Genomic DNA, 7,218 nt, shown 5'->3' on the forward strand with positions numbered 1-7,218 from the left:
TGGAAGAGCCTCTAGTATGCTATGGGAACACAGGTGAACCTAAACCACAGATTGATGGGCAATATGAACGAACCATACAAATACTAGAAGATATACTCAAAGCATGTGCAATGGAAATGAGTGGTAGTTGGAAAGAAAACATACCTCTTATGGACTTTGCATATAATAATAGTTATCAAGCCACGATCAGAATGACTCCATATGAGGCATTGTATGGCAGAGGGTACAAAACTCCCTTATATTGGGATGACGTAGGAGAACAGAAAATGCTTGGGTCAGAGATAATACAAATGACTTGAGATAAAATTGATGTTATTCGCGAGAAAATCGAGGTGGCCCAATCCCGTCAAAAGAGCTATGCGGACAACCGCAGAAAAGATATTGAATTCTAAGAAGAGGAGAAAGTGTTTTTGAAAATCTCACCTACCAAGGGCTTACAAAAATTCCATAGGAAGGGCAAGTTGAGTCTGAGATATGTTGGCCCGTTTGAGATCTTAAAACAGGTTGGCTCAGTAGCATATATGTTGGCCCTTCCACCATCTTTCAGCAATGTGCACAATGTATTCCATGTTTCAATGCAGAAATGGTATGTACATGATCTATCACATGTGCTAACTATGGAACCAAAGGACTTAAAGTCTGATATGACTTACGAGGAGCTGCCTGCTGAAATCCTATACCGAAACATAAAGACTCTTCATAATTGATCCATTGCTTTTGTAAAAGTGCGATGGGCCAATTGTTCACTTGAGGAAGCATCCTGGGAGAAAGAAACTGATATCCAGGATAAATATCCTCATCTTTTTGGATTACTAGGTAACTTCAATTTCGATGATGAAATTTTTAAAGAAGGATGTAGAGCCCTGCTCTTTAAACCCGGTTTATTGATCAATTGGTTCGGTTTGGTCTTGTAGGGTCTGAACCAGAACGGCTTGATGTTGGTGCCTTGTGGTACATGATGACAATGGTGATGACAAATATGGTGTGGCCATATGAGATTAATCTGGTACCCGAGATGATCCGCATGCCTAAGTTGTGCCCTTGCACATATCATAAGGCTATGTATGAGTAAGAAAGGTATTGTTGTTTTATGGTTGTCCTTGTTGGCAACTCGGCCACGTGGCGGTGATGACGTGACCAGTTTGGGTGACGTGGATGAAAATAATGACATGGCAGTATCCAGTGTCACCGATGAGATAACAGAGCAGCTTGGTATGCATGGAGTGGTTTAATACATCATTAATAGGTGGTGCGGGTTTCTGGGTCAAAACTGGCAAAATTGGCCTATTCACGATCGAGGGCATTTTCGGCAATGAAAATGACATTTTTGGAAGATCGGTTCTTCATGAAAAAGATAGATTGTAATTTTCCTAGTCCAGTGCATTTGATTTCGTCACATTCCGATACCGTATGAAGAAGTTACGGCATTTATGGCAGTCGAGGGCAGTTTCGGCATTGAAGATGATTTTTTTAAAGGAAGTGTTCTACATGTAACAATACGACAAAAATACAATCTTTCCAACGGTTCTGATTTCATCGCATTCCGATTCCGTATGAGAAAGATACGTCATTGGAAAGGTGTAGGGGCATTTTGGTCTTTTTACATGGATGATTCAGATGATTGAGTCTTCTGAAAAGTCGTAGAGCATCCAGTTACGATTCCAACGCACTTCGTTTCATATCGATCGGATATCGTATGAAAAAGTTATAAGCGTTTCCGTAAAGTCGGTTCGAAAATCCAAACCGAAAATCCATCAGTTGCTCTCGGTGTTGGGTGGATTTTTCGGAATTTATTTTTGAAATTTGAGGGGCTTTTGTGTAATTTAAAGATTTTGAAGGTCTGAGTTGCAAGGGGTCTTTAAGCACTGAAACATATGGAGGCAGGGGCTTGATTGTAATAAAGAGGAGTCAAGGGAAGTGAAATGGACGGCCAAGATTCGACCACGTATGCTTGATGCCCATCCAAAGGCTGCTGAGATTTTGGTGTGATATGGACGAGATAAATGCTTGCGCGTGGGATTTTATTGGTTAGATGCATAATTCTTGATGCACTGGCGCTACACTATATCAAGGTATGTTATTGTGTTTCGCGCGTGTACAGAAGGTATAAAAAGGATTCCGATCTTAATGATCTCATGAAATCTGATTAAAGCCATCATGGAAGATTCGGATCCAACGGTCAATATGCATTTTCACTTTTGTGAGTGGAAGACAAGCTCCCTTAAAATCCGGAAAAGCAACCAATCATAGATCGACAACACTTCTGACGATGTCAGCGCTTACGTCATGATGACGTCATCGAGATTCAAATCTAACGGTTTGGATCTGTTGTCCGTTGGTTTAATCGGACGGTTTGGATTATAAGATCTCTTATATGAGATCTACGGTCAGATTTCGCCCCTGTTGCGCGCGCCGCCGGTGTAGCCTACGCCACCCGTACGAAGATTCCATTTCGGGCTATTTCATTGCTCCAACTTCAAAAGGTCATAACTCTCTCATTTTAACTCGGATTTGAGTGATTCAAGTTGGGGATTCTTCATCTCTCCGAGCTCTACACATCAGAGGGAAGAAATCAGGCAGAGGGCTTGCTGAGGTGGTCGGAAAAACGAGTTGAAGCTCGTGGAAGGCTAAAGGTTTGAATGAAAGACTTCCATCCTCTTGCACTTCATTCATAGCCACCATTAGAGGCTTAGGAAGCTGCTGGAAACCAAGGTAGCAAGTCATATTGGTTGTTGCCAAGAGAAAAGAAAAGAAAAGAGAAGAGAAGAGAAGAAGAGGGAAATAGAGAAGAAGTTTTTTCCTCTCTTTGTGTGTGTGTGAATGTGAATGTGAATGCCATTGTTGCTCCATGAAAGTAAAGACAAGGAGAAAAGAAAGAAGAAGAACCTAGAATTTGGTTCTTGTGAGTTGCTTCAAGAAACCCAAGTGCCAACCGGGGTTGAAGCATTGGCGGCACCGAGACAACGTGGTTGTGGTCCGCATCAAGTGGAGATTGACATTATTGCATCTCCGACGGTTACTCCTTGCCAAGGTAACCTCAATTTTGCCAAATTTCCATTATTATAAATCATTGTAGGCAAGATGTTTGATAAAATGCCTAAGTGATAGTTGTAGTCTATTTGGGGGAAATTTGCATGTGTGAGTGCTTCACTATAGGGCATTGTTATAAGCCCAATTTAATTGTATTATTTATTGTGTGCTTAGTGGGTGCTAAGCACCGGGAGTGGGTGCTCCCGTGTAGTGGGTGCTACACATTGTATCGGCACTACGAGTGCCATCTCAGCTTCGGCTTGAGAAAATTGGGTGTGGGTGCTCCCGACTGTGGGTGCAGTCAAAAGTAGTGTATTGAGTAGGTACGAAGCCTTTACAGGCACTACTCCGGGGATGTAGGCAAATTGCCGAACCTCGTAAAAACCCTGTGTTGTGGGTGCTTGTTGTTTGCATTTGATATTGAAGTGCGTGGAATGTGGAATGGGTGTGCATACTTGGAAGTGCCTATGAGAGGCTGAGTGTGCATACGACTGTGTGCAAACAGGGACAGGTATATCAGGTTCTTCTTGGCCAGACATCGGACAGGTTTTTAGGTATCAGAATTGAACTCACTGATTCACCCCCCCTCTCAGTGACTGCCGGGTTACAACAATTGGTATCAGAGCCGATACTCAGTGATAGTTTGATCAACAACTGAGTGATCCAGAGGCAGCGGCAGTGACAGTATGGCAAGTGAAGGTTATTCAGGACATGCACCAAAGTTTGATGGATCTGATTTTATCTTGTGGAAGAGGAGAATGCAGTCGTACCTAGGTTCACTAGGTTATGATGTTTGGGTATCAGTTCTGAATGGATACACAGAGCCTGAAGGAGGTCCGGTTGACAGTGAAGCTAAAAGGCTTATTGTTACAATCAGAAGGCTGTGAATGCAATATTCTCAGCATTGGATAAAAGTGTGATGGCTAAGGTAATGGATTGTGACTCAGCCAAGGATATCTGGGGAAGACTGAAGAACATTTATGAAGGAGATGAAAAGATAAGGAAAGCAAAGCTTCAGACCTTCAGAGGCCAGTTTGAAAGTCTACTAATGCAAGAAGGAGAAAATATTGACACCTATATGACCAGGGTAAATGAAGTGGTCAACTCCATTAGGGGTCTGGGAGCCAATCTAGAAGATTCAGTTGTTTGTCAAAAAATCCTGAGATCTTTGTTGCCCAAGTATGACTCCAAGGTGTCAGCTATTGAAGAGGCAAAGGACCTAGACACTATCACTCTTGATCAAGTGCATGGCACTTTCACAGCTCTTGAAATGAGATGGAAAAAGGGCAAGTCCATTGACAAACAAGCTGCTTTCAAGGCAATGAAAAACTTGAAAATTAATGAGAAGAAGAAGAAGCAGTCTGTGGAGGATACTGATGAGAGTGAAGATGAGGTTACAGCTCATTTCACCAGAAAGTTGAAAAGGGGAACAGGAAAATATAAAGACAAGTTGCCTTTCAAATGCTTCAACTGTGGAAGGGTTGGACATTTTGCAGCCAAGTGTCCTAACCAAGGAAAAATAGAAAGTGATGAAGATGAAAGTGAAAAGAAAATTCATTTCAAGGGAAAGAAGAAATTCTTCTCAAACAGATACAAGAAAGGCAAGGACAAGAAGAAAAGTTTGGTTTCTAAGAAATGCAGTGACACATCTGATGAAGAGTCTGAAGAATCATCTAATGATGAAGATAATGAGGCTATGTTCATGGCCTCAATAGATATGGAAGAAAACAAAGAAGATTCTTCTAATAAGGAAGATTTTACAGAAGAAGAAGAGGAAGATGAAAAATCACATCTAGAGGCTGAACTCACATTTGCCCTTAGAGAGCTTAAAAGAGAAAGGAAGAAAGTGAAAAAGGTCACTCAAGACCTTAAGGGGCAAGAACAATTAGTTCTTGAGTTGAGAGATCAAGCCAATAAGTCAAGAAAGACCTTAGATGATCTTGAGTATCAACTCTCACAGAAGACCATTGATTGCAACACTCTTGAGTTAGAGAAAGTGGCTTTGAAAGCACAACTAGAGGAGCAATATGAGATTCTTGCACAATTTGATGGTTATGCAGATGAACTAGCCTTATTAAAGGCTAAGGTTGAAGAATATGGGAGAACTGAGATTGAAAGAGAAGACTTAGAAAATGAAGATGTTGAAGATGACTCTACTCCAAAAGAGCATCCTATCAGTAAGAAGCTCAATGACATTATCAATGCTCAAAGATCGACTCACATCAAATTTGGACTTGGATTTGTTGGAGAGTCTTCCAAAAATACCAAGGCAAATGGTAAGGGAACAGTACATAATCCTATCAAAGTCAATGATAGGAATGCTCAAAGAGGAAAGACACATGTTACTACTGCTGGCAATGTCAAGAGAGCAGTACAAAAAGATAAAGTGCAGACTGGTCCAACTAGAAGAGGAAATCCATCTATATTCCATAAGACTAACCATGCTAGACAACCACAGTTGGCAAGGCCAAGCAGGAGAGCAGAGACCTATGGATACAGTCAAGGTCCTCAACAGAGGCCTAGAGCATTTGACAACTTCAGAGCTCCTTACAGATGGCAGATGGAACCTGTGATGCAGAGGCACACATTTCAAGGTTATTGTTACAAATGCAACACTTTTGGACACAAGATCTCAGATTGCAAGTTCAACATTGGTCCAAGGAGTTATGTGGACAGAAATCCTTTTACACCCCTTATGGAGGAAACAGTTGAATGTTACAGATGCAACAACCTTGGACATATTGCAAGGAATTGTAGAACTGTGTTTCCCCCACAAAGACAGGAGAACAGAGTTAAGCAGAGAGTTTTCAGAAACACAGAAGATGATGAGATGGAGAGACAATTCTCAAGACAGAAGAAAGCAAAGAAATCTAAATCTGTCAAGAAAGTTTGGGTTAAGAGAGATAGAGTAGAAGATGAAGAAGATGCAGCAGCATTTGTTATTCATAGAGCTTTTAAGGCTCAAGGAGACTCTAATCCATGGATTCTTGATAGTGGTTGCTCAAGCCACATGACAGGAGATAAGGAAAGGTTTGAACAATTACATGACTTTGAAGGTGGATCCGTGAAGTTTGGCAACAACAATGGTGCCAGAATTACAGGAAAGGGGTCCATAAGTTTGAACCATGGGAAGGTGAAATCCCTTGATGTCTTGTATGTTGAAGGACTCAAACACAATCTTCTCAGCATCAGTAAAATTTGTGACAAAGGGCATGAAGTAACTTTCACTAGTAAAGGGTGTGAGATAAGAAGATCAAGTAGTGGAAAGGTTGTAGCTACTGGACAGAGAACTTCAGGGAATTTGTACACCTTGACAGAGTTAGAGAAAGATTCTTGCATGGTCAGCATAGATGAGGAGACATGGTTGTGGCACAGAAGACTTGGGCATATTGGTTTCAAGAACCTTGCCAAGATTTCTTCAAAGAAGGCAGTGAGAGATGTTCCTGAGTTGAAGAAGCTCTCCAATCCTATATGTGCATCTTGTCAAAAGGGAAAGCAAACCAGAATCTCCTACAAGTCTAAGGAGTATTATTCCAGTTCTCCATTGCAGTTGATTCACACAGACCTATGTGGTCCTATGAGGACACCTAGCACCTCAGGAGAGAGATACATCATGTTGTTTGTTGATGATCATTCAAGAATGGTGTGGGTGATGTTCTTGAAACATAAGTCAGAGGCTTTAGAAAGATTTAAGATCTTTAAGAAGCAAGTTGAGAATCAGACAGGGAAGAAGATAAAGTGTCTGAGATCTGATAGAGGAGGTGAGTACAGTTGGGATGATTTTGAAGAATACTGCTATGAGCATGGTATCAGGAAACAAACTTCAGCTCCAAGAACACCCCAACAGAATGGTGTTGCAGAGAGAAAGAATAGAACAGTGCAAGACATGGCTAGAACAATGTTGGCAGAGAATGACATGGGTAAAAAGTTCTGGAAGGAGGCAGTTCTAACTGCAGTGTACATCCATAACAAATGTATGTTGAGACCTCATGAAAGCAAGACTCCATATGAAATCTGGTTTGGAAGAAGGGCTACAGCAAGACACTTCAAGGTCTTTGGTAGCAAGTGTTATATCAAGAACACAACCCAAGATTTGGGTAAGTTTGATGATAGAGCTGATGAAGGTATATTTTTAGGTTATTCTACTTCAAGTAAGGCCTATAGATGCTATAACATCAGACTTGGAAA

This window comes from Macadamia integrifolia, chromosome 9 (genome assembly GCF_013358625.1).
Source record: "Macadamia integrifolia cultivar HAES 741 chromosome 9, SCU_Mint_v3, whole genome shotgun sequence".
In the NCBI taxonomy this organism is placed as follows: domain Eukaryota; kingdom Viridiplantae; phylum Streptophyta; class Magnoliopsida; order Proteales; family Proteaceae; genus Macadamia; species Macadamia integrifolia.